This window comes from Aythya marila (assembly GCF_965140915.1).
Source record: "Aythya marila genome assembly, chromosome: 4".
In the NCBI taxonomy this organism is placed as follows: domain Eukaryota; kingdom Metazoa; phylum Chordata; class Aves; order Anseriformes; family Anatidae; genus Aythya; species Aythya marila.
In genome coordinates, this window is record NC_139045.1 from 34,331,966 (window position 1) to 34,345,291 (window position 13,326).

Consider the following 13,326-nt stretch of genomic DNA (forward strand, 5'->3'; position numbering starts at 1 on the left):
GCCTGCCTTTCATGTAGAAAACCTTCATGCTTTTCAAGGCAACAGAACGTCAAGTCAGGTTGTGTTGCCTAAGGCTGCTATGCAGTGAAGGGATTTAAATGTAACCTCTGCATACAGAAAAAGGAAGTCCCTTAATTCATTCAATATTTTATTAGAAATCTCTTAATGCTGGTCTTATTCCTAAAGGTAAACATCTCAGAGGCTTTTCAAAGCCTGTATTTCATTATTTAATAATCTGTTTTCAGTAACACAACTCCCTAGGTCTGCGCTTGTAACTAAGTCCACAGGCTGGAAATATCAGCAGTCCAGGAACTGTTAAATAATTAAGCCATTGGTGCCTGTAAGTGTTAGGGCTTGAATCACTCATATTTTATTATCACAAACTGCTGGGAAAAAAATGCTGTGAAAAAAGATTACTTACTAGCATTCTTTAAGGACAATATGAGTTCATATGACCATAGCATAATTTAAAACTATATGAAAGTTTGTTTTGAAAGTAATATTTATAGCAGAGTATTTTGTAGTGAACCTGTACATACCTGGCTCTTTGTATAGAGCACTTTCACCTATATGTAATAGAGTTTTCCATCTTCTGGACTCAGTGCTCACTGGAAATTCCCTTCTCAATTCAGAGGTTAAACACAATTTTATAGGACTTGTGCATGATAACCTTTGTTAAAGAATTCCTGAGAATAGCCACCGACTGGAAAATACAGAGCAAGGTGGCCATGGAACAGCACAACTCTGTACCAAGCCTGTGTGCATTTGTGCTTGTATTTGTGTTTTCACACTCTTATGTGCATATATGTGGGCATACATGCGTGCACAAACACATATTTGCAGGTATCCTGTCTCCCAAATGGGGGAAATGTCTCTGAAGGTAGCTGAAAGCAAAACTTTTGACATGTCTGTTGGACACTGAGGTGGAGGTGGGATCGTTTTGAACACACAGGAAGGCTGATCACTTTGCTGTGGGAGTTTCGCATCCACAAATGACACATATCATGATATTTTTTCTTCAGATGAAGACGAAATTGGTTTTATCACAGTACCATTTACTCTGGAGGAGAACAAAGTAGTACAATCACGGCTATAGTGTAAAAGAACAGGAGTTCAAGGAGGAATAAGAGAGCTTTTATGATCTTTAATAACATGCACACCCTAATTTAGTCCAGATGGAAAATGGTTGAGTGAGCACCATAATTTAGTACAGAAACAGATTTCTTGCTTCTGTAGATGTTTTGAATTTGGTTGTTATGTGGACTGAGGTGCCTGGATAGTAATGTCGTGGGTAGAAAGGAAGAAAATGAGATTTTGATGAAGTATTGTAGGACATCAGAATATTTTCTTTGCACTGTTAAGTGAAATTCTGCACTTAGTAGTGCAAAAGCAAGAAAATGCAAGGCAGGAAATACATATGGACACTCCCAAATACTGTTTCATCTGTTCTGTTGTGTCTGTACTGACACAACAGTATGACAGTACTACCTTTCTGTATTCATCAGCAAACATTTTTACTATTTCTTAAGCTAAGACCTGGAAATAAGTGGTTAGAATTGATTTTTTTTTTTTTTTTTTCATTTCATCCATTTGTTTATTTTGGCTTTTTGAAATATTTTGGGACTCTTCTGGAACTGGGAAATCTGTCTGCATTCCCCTCAGCGTTTGCTATTTGCTGTGTTTACAGGCTCAGGCTATATTGACATTGTTACTAAGGAGGATCTAGCTTTCAGCAGTCCAGGAGGCTCTAGCAACATTCTATACGCAAGCAAAATTCGAACATACAAATATTACAGTAAAAAAGCAATTCTAAAATTCTTTTTTTTCAAACCACTCAAAATTACAAAATACTAGAATTAAGCTTACCTCTGACCCATCTTCTGTATATTAATTATAAAATAGTTGCTAAGTTTGGCTATCGGCATGAAAATCTCCGGTAACTTTGATGAGGACAAATTGCCTCAAATGTCTAAAAAAATACAAACCCGCAAAATTTGATTTTCAGATCACCAAATATTTTAAAATAACTTTCTTCTTGGCTACAATTGACCGGACTTATTGTTGCCTTGATTTAAACATCATATTGACATCTTGTTGTATTTAGCTGCAAAAAGAACATGGAGATATTCATGATGAGTCAATATCCTGTGATTTAAGCAGACTGTGGCTATTTCTGCAATTGAATAATGTGAACGAAAGAGTAAAACAGTCAAAGAGCTGTTTATGAGTGTTGCAAGTCATTCAAAAAGAGCCTCTGCTGTTATGAAGACATCCTATTTCTTTAAGTGGTAGCTACATTTTAATTACAAAGGATTTTGTTTTCCAAACTGCTAGCAATAACTGGAAATAGGAGTATGGAAACTAAAGAACTCATTTTCATGGTATTCTTTTGATTCTTTTCTAAAAAACAAAGCCCTACCTTATGGTTTATTTTATGAAAGTTTAGAATTATATTTTCACCAAACACACCTTATTCTTCTGGTTATTTTCCTGGACATGGTATATCTTAATATAATGGTCTTACTTTTTCTGTGCTGGAAAGGGAGAAAAGTGAAGCTTTTAAAATGTGGCTTACATCTCAAAGCAGCTTTTTCATGCACAAGCAGTCCTCTGCCATCACTTCTATCTTGTGCTCCAAGACTGTTCTTTTGGTTCTTGCTGTTTCTCATAGAACAGACCTTTCCACTAGGATGTGAGAAAATTGTTGTACTATAGCTGCACTCTGCTCCAGTTCAGCACCACTGCTGCTTTGAGTCACTGCACTTCTTGCTGAAGTCATGGCAGGTTTCTTTTCAGCAGTTCAGAGTCTAAACATCAAAGGTGATTTTTTTTTCTTTAAATGTATTTTTATTGTATTTTATTTTTAGTAAAAGCTGCTTACTGAAGACAAGTCATTTGACCAGTGCTAAAATTTGCTGGTTTATCTCAGGGAAGTAACTCAACACTTAGCAGCAACAGAGGATGAAACCAATCGCACAACTTAGCAAATAACTTCTAGTTTTGAAGAACCTACATGATGTACACGTGTGCCAATTACCTCAATCCAAGAGGATTCAGGATCTAATACAATCTCATGTTGTATTAGATTTGGGTTTTAGGGAGCAGAAAAGTTTTTTCTTAAGTTCTTTTAGTCTGATGTAATGATATTATATCCTTTAGCTTTTCAGAAGAATGCTCTGAACTGTGCACATTTTAAAACACTCACCAGACAAGTGACAAGATAGAAGCTTATGACACAGTGATTTCATTTGAGACTAGTGTTTCAATATCTTTCTCTTTAAATTTTTGGGCTGTACTTTATAATTGTTTAAGGGTTCTGTCCCCAGCCTTATCTAAGATAAATCTAAACAGTTTCCTGCATGTACTGTGTCATAACCACAAAAGATGACTTATTTTAATGGCATTTTGTCCATGTTTTTTGAGATGAACAGAAGCATTACTGTGAAGGATGAAAGATCATTTTAAATAATAGTAAGATATATAATTAGTTCCAGGTAAGCAACCTCAAATCATTCCAGAGTTTCAATGGTGAAAACACATACACAAGTAGTTATCATAGAGGAACTCACCTGAGGTAGCTTGTCAAATTTTCTGCCATGTGCTGAAAATTTGCACTCTGTAACAAATGTGATGCAACTTGCCTTCCTTTTTGTCTTTACTCTGGGGATAAAAGTACATTTATAGCAGCATCATATGAAGCTGCTACCAGTTTTCCATCAATAGTCACATTCAGTGTTGTTTGGTGAATTCCTAACTCTGAAAACAGAAGGAAGAAATAGAGAGCTCATCATGAATGAGTATTCTTAGAATAAACATGTGTGAGTGTGAATGAGGTAATGCATATTATTCTTTAGAATTAAGATTTCCCTTTGGAGTTAACAGGCAATTAAATGTGAAATTTGAGGCAGAAATTGAACCAAGATGCTACTAGATTATTTTCCTCTGTTGCAACAACTCCCATTTCCTTTTTAAGAACCCAGTTTATAAAACTGTTTTAGATGTCACAAAACGGCTTGGACAAATAGCTGTTAGGTACCTGCATTAATCTTCATAGTTTTGGTATTATTGGTTTACTGTAACCCTCAAAATGTCTTACTATAGTGTATCTGTCCACAAAATTAATCTTAACATCACACTGCCACTTTCTTTCAAGGGTACACTAAAATGAAAAAGGCCTAGGAATCCAGCAGTGTACACATCCTATCGATGTGTACCATTTAAAACTGTAACAGGCAGTGCAGAACTTAATGCTGAGTATGTCTCCATCTCAGATGTCTGTAGATTGCAATTTGATTTCTTTTACTGTATATTTCTCACATTAAAGAATAAAGTTTGCTAAAAATTAGAGGAAATACACAATTAGAAACATAAAATATATTATTTACTATTATAGGGTTTTGGTTTTGATTCTGTAACTGGTGACTAAAACCAGAAACGTGCAGGGACTGGGGAAGTTTCAGAAGCTGTTATCAATGAGTGAAAGCAGGTTACATTGCTGTGCCCTGATACATAGCAACAAAGAAATTATTTGAAACAACACACAAAATATTAGACGACTGAAAGCAGAGGAGTGGCCTTTGCTTTGCTGGCTGCCATACCCAAGCTCTTGTGGACTGATGAAAGGAATGTGCTCCAGAGGAGAGGCCATGCTAAACGAGACAGTTCCTTCATGACACTTGAAAGTTATGACAAGCAAAGAGAGAGGGAGCACGTACCATCTCCATTTGATGTTTGCTCCTGGAACTGTTAAATGGAAGTTTATGTCCAGGACCTGAGTTTGTGTTGGGGTATGCACAATCCTTCTTTACACCAGACTACACCAGGTGTTGTCTCTGCTACTTACTGCATTTCAAAATGGAGGGCCTTTCTAATTGATGAGTGGAGGAACAGTACAAGTGAATGCGTGCAGAAATGAGTTTAATACTTCCATGGGACGACTGCTCTGTCGGTGCCAGGCTGACCTAAAGGATTTCAGGTGGGCAGCCCATGAGTGATTCCCAGCAACTGGTGTCTGTCTGTGCCTCCCTTGGGTCCTGCTGGTCCCTTAGCCAAAACCACCCTGGTAAGTGTGCAACATTATGCCAGACCATAGTGTCCCTGCTGTGATGAGTGTGACAGGAGGATTGCATTGCTTTGACATCACTGGTGTCTTGCACAGGAACCTAGTCTGAGGTGATTTCTGATGTCTGCTGAGTCTAATACTCAAATTAGTGAAGAACAAAAAAATTATATGAGTGACATCTGAAATCCCAACTACATAATATTCCAGAGCTAGAGACTATCTGTTCCGATCCTGTGAGAAGAAGAGGCTTTGTATTTAAATGTTCAATACTAGATTAAATATTAAGGGCTCAATTCTTCATTGCATTGCACTACCGTTATTCCAGTATCCGTATTCTGAATGCATGTTTAAATATTAAATTTCTTCTGACAGGATAGAAGCTGATATACAACCTCTGACACTGGGCTCCCATGCTGTTTCTTATGTCACAAATGATGACAATTGCCAGAAACGGTGACTTGCAGCAGCAAGAGACTCTGCAATATTCACTTTAATTGCATTCCGTATTTTCAGATATAATTTACAGTTTGAAAATGTTGAAAAATGAGTGTCCTGACATGAGCTCTCAGTATCCTGTCGCAAGCCACTGGGAACAGAAAAGTTTTTCTTTCAAGATTCAACAAAAACAGTCCCTTACTGTGTGACAGAAGCAAGCTGCACCAAACCTGCCAATGATTCAGCATGTTTTTCTAAATTCAAACTGGTCTGCAGCCTAAAGTTTGCAGCAGGGATTCAGACCCTGCAGGGAAACACCAGAGGCTCAAGCCTTTCTCCCAGCATCCGTCATGATGCCAGGTAGGGAACCAAATGAGTAGCAAAACACTCTCTGTACTAAAATAGCATAACAAATGGCTCCAGGGCACACAGAGAGAGGCCAATCCACAGTATTAATTAGCCTGAAAGTAATTAGCAAAATATTGCTAAAAAATTGTAAGTGGCATAATTGAGAACTATATGAGTTTTTGAACTCAGCAATATGAAAACCCATGTGTAGTAACTGTGAATTTGATGCACATTGGGAGGTTTCAGTGACAAGAAGACTAGTTTTGACTGGAAGAGAGAAACATAGTATAAAATATAATTTGCTGTAGAAATTAATGGCTCTGGATGTAATGTAAATTCTTCCATCAAATCTACGCAAGACAGAGAAGGAAGGGACATTACTTTTTACTAGAATTAGTCATGTGAATTGCAGTGAACATTTTTGTAAATTTAGTTGTTTTTGGAGTGGATCATTCATTTTTCAAATGTCTTAATTATTCAAATTTTTGACAAATATTTATGAGACTAGATTTCAGCATATGGATCATTCATGAAGAGCCTGTTCTTAGTTTTACTTCCCTTTACTTTTACTTATTTACATACCACTTAATAAAAACATCATATGAGTCCCTATCATCAGCCATTTTTCTCAAAAGGTTTGAGATCATTTTTGCAAACTGTTTTGCAAACTCTCTAAATGTCAAAATTGTCCTTTTTTCTATTTCTTTACATTTATTTACTAGCATATGCAATTTCAGTCTGGTAGTCTCTTGAGAAATGGGTATCTGTGGAAAAGTTGTCCAAACTGCACAGTGTATTGCAACCAGCTTTTCAACATATTAATTCAATTTAAGTAAACAATGAAACACCTATTACATAAAATAAATTAATTTGACTTGTAACTCCTTACTGGGAAGTGCTTAGAAAGCTTTGTTCTTTAAAGCCCAATTCTGAGTTAAGGTGGCAGTTCTTGTCAAAAGCATAACAGGATTTGTTCTGCTTTATAACTCCTGGAATCCTTTGTGACTGCATATATAGTAAATGGTTTCAGCCAAATATGACACTAATTTTTTGAAACCTAAACTGAAATATGATACAGCAACAATACTTAGGAGGAATCATATACCTTCTTTCAAGTAATAGAGGCATTTACTAGGTTCTTACAGAAAGTGATTTCATTTTCAGAATTTTTGTCTGAGAAGTAGCAGAATTCCTCAAGGCACAGCTGTTAGCTTTCTGTGTAAAACCTGGAAAGCTATGATGTACTCAAATGCTTTGACATTATGTCACATTGTAAATGCTCAAACTATGAGATCTAAAACAATATTTAGACTGGAATATAGGAAGATATTTAGATATAAGAACTTGATTTTTTTTTTCTATTGAAAAGTAGAGAGGGTCTATTTGTGCAATTTATATGTGGGGTTAAACCTAACCTAAAAACAAGTCAAATTAACTATTTTTTCTATGCATGTATATTATTTATATGAGATTTATCCACTCTTCCGTGACAGAGATTTTGTTTGCTCTTTTGTAATTTTAAAGGAACATGATTTTTAAATACAGTAGCCCGTCAGTAATTATATGCAATTTTAAGCTTAGGGGGACATTTTTTGATGAATAAAAGCCTTAAACATGTTATCCATACTAATGTGCAAGGCATCTACTTAACTCAACTACTGCCTGCCACCTGTGACCAAACAATGCCAAAACAGACAAAACAAAGGAATAATAATAATAAAATAATAATAATTGGTATGTACAGTTTTCTTTATCCAAAGATTTTAAAGCTGTGCTGAAAAATTGAGGCCTCAAAGCATCACTCCTTCAGCTGTTGAATAAAGAGGTGTTTTTCCATTTGGAAAGCATTCATTGTATTTCTCAAGTTACTGGAAAAAATGAGCAGTCAATGTGCTAATTAATGCCTTTTGCCTCCACAAAGTGTTCTTGTCTGTAGCAAAAATGCTTGTAGAATGGCTGTCTTATGAAGAGGTTGGAGTTAATCATGTTCTATGACATGATGTTGTCCCCTCAGTGTTGTTACATCCTAAATGCATAGAGAGCAGCTGTGCTCACAGCCCGGGTAGTCCACTTTAAAAGACTTAAAAGTGGGAATGAAGAGAGCTTGCTTCCACTCAGAAATCTGTCACTGGCTTCTTTCTGGCCCAGAGTTCCTCTCCATGTCTCATCCAGTTAGCTCATAAAGCCCTTAGAGCATTGTCTTACTCTTGCAGCCAGTTTATCCAGAACATAGTAGATTAAGACTGATTAAGACCTCGGTTTGAACTCTCACAGAGCAGTATCCATGGCTAACAGTTTCTAATCCCTCCAGCTGTTTTAAGCATTGCTTCACACTGTAGCTTGTCTTGGCCTAGAATCAGCTTCACGTGTATTCATTACCATTTAAGCAGAATGTAACACTGAGATGTATCTGGGTATGGAATCCTTAATATGAGTTAATAAACTCTGATAATAAACTTACAGGAGTCTACAAGGTGCTGTAAACCATCAGCATAGGCTACTGACTCTGCATAGGCACACCTACCTCTTCTTTGCTCTCTGCACCGGCTTTCCATGCACTCTTAACGAACAAAGTTAGGTCTCAGTTTGTCTTTGCATGGTTCTCAGTGGTCTGATCCCAGAGGTTTTCAGGACCAAAGGCATCTTTTAAAGACCTGGGTTGAAGACAGGTTGATGACTCTGGTCCTTCTATATCACTTTTTATTTTTTGAACTAAGTTCCTCTCTGCTCATTGTAGACACTTCAAGTGTCAAAAATGCAACCCATGAGCCTGAAACCTGTTATCCTGAAACTACCAAAGAATTAGAGTAGCATCAGAGCAGCCTTTTAGAGAAAACCTGAAACAAGAAGAGAAACAAACACAAAAATCTAAGGAAGAGTAAGACTGTCTGGATTATAGCTTCCCACCTTACTGGCAACAAAAATAAACAAATCGCCCATTCCCATCATGAGGTGATGCCTTTTTCCTTGCATGGGAGTCCATGTGCTGGACATTGAACATCAGGCCTGATTGTTTGAGGTACATGCCAGCATGTCTAGAGAGAAGGCATACTGTGGTTCACCAGCTGGGAGCTGGTTGTAGGCTGGTGCTGTAACGTGCTCTGGGGAAGGACGTGGGGAAGGACATAGTGTGATGCTGACCTAGCTGCACAGCCTATGGGTTCATACCAGGGCTATGTTTGGTCTGGGCACCTGCTCAAGTGCAATCCACAAACCATCCACAAAGTCTGCCTTCAACCTAAGGCTAACTTTCTGAATCATGGGTCCTCTGAATGAAGTGCAGCTATCCCCTTTACAAGGCACAGAGATGTCCTTCATATTTTTGGATGAACATAATTACAGAAAATAAGCACCTTTGTTTCTCCCTTTGAAGTAGGTAATATATAACTAACACCAACACTTGTCAAGAGGAAAAATGGAGCAATTGGAAAGAATGGATCCTATGGGTTTTTAAATTTCATCAGTGTACAGTAATCTTTACCCCTTTCCTTGCAGAACTCTTATTGTCCTGCTGTGAACATTATTGAATATAAATACGACATATTGCTGTAGAGTGGAGAAAGCTCAAAACAATTTCCACTAATCAACACTCTTTCACTGGAGGAGGTAATGATGCCTCTCCTGTTTAATTACTGATTTAACAAAGTGTTGGCAATAGTGAGATGGATTTAAGTTTGTTGTCTTTGCACAATTGTAAATAAAGTAAATATATATGTATATATCATTTCAGATGTGGCTGAACTATTGTCCATATAGCATAAAATCAAGAAATTCAAATGATGGTTCTCAAAAATGACAGTGATGTTTAGGGTAAAATTGAAAACTTGAAGGACAGTACTTGCTGTGCTGCAGACTGTCCAGGTTGCCTGATATTTCTTGTTAAATTAAGCTGTATTAAATTGTTTATAAAATTGCTGAACTTAAAAATACTTTGGGCTAAAATTTTCCATATTGAATAACTACTTTAGGCTAGTTTGTTTTATTTATTTTATGTTTTTCGTTTCAACCAGAATGGGCTTGGATGTTTTCAGTGACTGTTTTCAGCTTGAAGGGGAAAATACTTCATTCTTGTTGAATGAAACAACACCAGATAAGTTTTCTTTTAGAAGAATGCTGTGCTTTTAAAACCATTACATATTTTAATCATATTTTAATTTTTTTTTTTTTTTTTTTTTTTAGTTCAATTCATCACCAAGTTAAAAAAGATTTTCCTCACTAGTCAATTCTGTGTATCGGCTCCCTCTGTCATTGACTGAATAGCAATACTAGCACATGGATGGAAGTGGGGAACCTGTGGCTGGGGTCAGGGAAGATTGGGAGGTAGGAGCCTGGAAGTCAAATATTTTAAGCTTCTGTGGAATTGCATCCTAAGAATGCAGATGGGACCAAGCCAACAGTATGGGTCTGGGCATCCCCACCTTCTTGGAAATTAAGTTTTATTTCTTAGTTTGGGCTCATTAGTATCAAAGTCGACTTTAGTTTAGAGCAACTGGTTTAATGAAATGAATAACAAAGTAACTTAGTAACAGATTATTATCTGTATTTCATGAAATGCTGCTTAACATTTTGACAAGATGTCAGTTCCCTAACTAGCATTTGTTAATAACTTCATTGACTTCATGAGCTGAGCTGATTTTACATGAAAAGATCATCTGTTCTATTATATTTCATGACTGTTTAAGGAGTGAGAGCTTTGACCGATGATTATCATCAAATTCTTGTCTAGATATCCATTTATACCAAGACTTAGAAAGAATAAGAACAGATGAAAAAATATATAGTTTAGTGACTAAGTGTCTTGAGGTCCTTGTTCAGAAAAGTAAAAAAGGAAAGGGGAAGGGAAGGGAGGGGAAGGGAAGGGAAGGGAAGGGAAGGGAAGGGAAGGGAAGGGAAGGGAAGGGAAGGGAAGGGAAGGGAAGGGAAGGGAAGGGAAGGGAAGGGAAGGGAAGGGAAGGGAAGGGAAGGGAAGGGAAGGGAAGGGGAGGGGAGGGGAGGGGAGGGGAGGGGAGGGGAGGGGAGGGGAGGGGAGGGGAGGGGGGGAGGGGAGGGGAGGGGAGGGGAGGGGAGGGAGGGAGGGGAGGGGAGGGGAGGGGAGGGGAGGGGAGGGGAGGGGAGGGGAGGGGAGGGGAGGGAGGGGAGGGAAGGGAAGGGAAGGGAAAGGAAGGGAAGGAAAGGAAAGGAAAGGAAAGGAAAGGAAAGGAAAGGAAAGGAAAGGAAAGGAAAGAAAGGAAAGGAAAGGAAAGGAAAGGAAAGGAAAGGAAAGGAAAGGAAAGGAAAGGAAAGGAAAGGAAAGGAAAGGAAAGGAAAGGAAAGGAAAGGAAAGGAAAGGAAAGGAAAGGAAAGGAAAGGAAAGGAAAGGAAAGGAAAGGAAAGGAAAGGGGGAAAAAAGAGAAAAGAAAAAGAGAAAAGAAAAAAAAGACAAAAAAAAAAAAGAAAAGAAGTTTAGCTCTGACAAAAGCATCACTTATTGAAAAGATAACAAAAAGCATTCTTCAGGACCGTGAAGACAATATATAAGGAAAAACTGATATTTAAGGGACTAGTAAGGGTGTAGTAATCTCCTTAGAGCTTGTGCTCTGCACTGGTATGGACTTAGGGTTAGGATTGAGCAAGAGACCAAGTATAGAGCTGTAGATGAAGTGGAGATGTACAGAGGCTGCCAAAGAAACCAGAAGTCTACAAGTAGATTTCACCCTTCAGAAATTCTTCATGTGTGGGAGGGCTATAATGATCTTATATGGCTCTGTCACTGCCTAGGTTTAAGGTTGGGGTTGGTTGACAGAAACTAGAGTTGCAGTTACATTGGGCTGCAAGGGGGCTATCAAAGGAAGGAGCAAGCTGGAAAAAAAATAAAAAATCTGTTGTAAGAACTCCATGTGGGACTTATGTGAATTTTACCGGTCAATATCTAGAGTTCCATTCCAACCTATATTATTCCATGATTATGTATTGACTCTGGGAAACAATGTGAAATGAAACACAGAAAATCTTTGTGGCTGCAATTCAAGTTCAAAAAACAAAAAAATCAGGATTATTCTCCCATGGTCTCCTCAACATGAAAGAGTCTGATGCAGCACTACATTGGCTTCTGTCCAGTCTAGTTGGGAGGTAAATTGTAATTCTCCTCCAGGAATCCAGCCTTCACCACCAGTGTCCCCGACCCCTCTTCTCCTGAGAGCTGAAGTCAGCCAAACGCAACCACAATCCCTGCAAGATGCTGACATTCACAAACCCGTCCTCCCACTCTCTTCTACCTCGACATTTCCCACTTGTTTTCTGAATTTCCGTCTTGGCCCAGACATCTCCAGGCTAGACAAGTCTTTGCTGTGGTGAACTAACTAACCCCTTTGGGCATGGCATGGAGAAGACAAGACAGTATTTCCTAGCTCCAGCTTGCAAACAGATGAGTCTTCATCATACCAAAAATTGAGCTGTTGATTCTAAACATGTGGCACTTCCAGCACATGTGGGACAAAGTGCCTGGGAACTGGGAATGCCATGTGCTGAGTGGCTGAGCCATCCCTTCTTGGGAAGGCCCTCTGGGAGTCAGCTGACAGGTAATTTTAAGGGCCCATTCAAGAAGTCTGTCTGGGATGTCAGGCCTACCGGGCACTGAGTTGTCAGCCAAACTTACTGCTATCATTCCACAAGAATCTTGTTGGCTCTTAGAAATCGTCTTCTCTCTTACATGTTTGCAGCTTTCTGTGTACATCAAGAATTTAGTAGAGATAAGGGTCAAACCATAGAATAAAATATTTCAGTAAGTACTAAGTGCTGAATTTTTAAGCGTTGCCCATTTCAAGGGCCAATTTAAACAAGACAGAATTAAGTTGATCTGTTTACCTTCCTAACACTGCTAGCTATAGCATAATAAACGATAGGGCTGTAAGCCAAGCAAGGCGACTGGAAGAATGTTTTGTTTAGACTACTACAACAGCCAATTCAGCATCATGGTAAGAATGCAGTAGGTTAGGAGAGAGCTGAACTGACAGAGCTACCATAAGAGTGATGATTTTCTCAAGTGCTTGAGGCAATTGAACTTATGCTTCAGATTTCCCCAAATGTCCCTAAAATATTTAAAGATCCTAGTAGTGGATGTTATTTTATACAAGAAAATAAATAATAATAATAATAATAAAAAAAAGAGAGAGAGAGAGATCACTCTTGTATCTATTTTACTCTTGTTCTACATTTGTTCTGCATGGGTTTCTACTTCATTCTATTTCTAGTTTTACCACTAGCTAAGTGCTCTGTGAGAAGTCATTTCATTCTCTGTAGTGCTGCTCTTTCTGTAAAACAGCAACCGCGATTCCTACTTCTCTCTCTTGCGCCTCCAGCTCTCCAAAGCCTCCAGAGAGCTTTCATTACATTTTGTTTTATTGGCAGCAGGACCAGTAACTTTAGAACTGAACAGAGAACAAAGCAAATTTAGCTTATGAAAACACTTGTATCTAATTCAGTGAGAAACAAGCTCCAAGAAG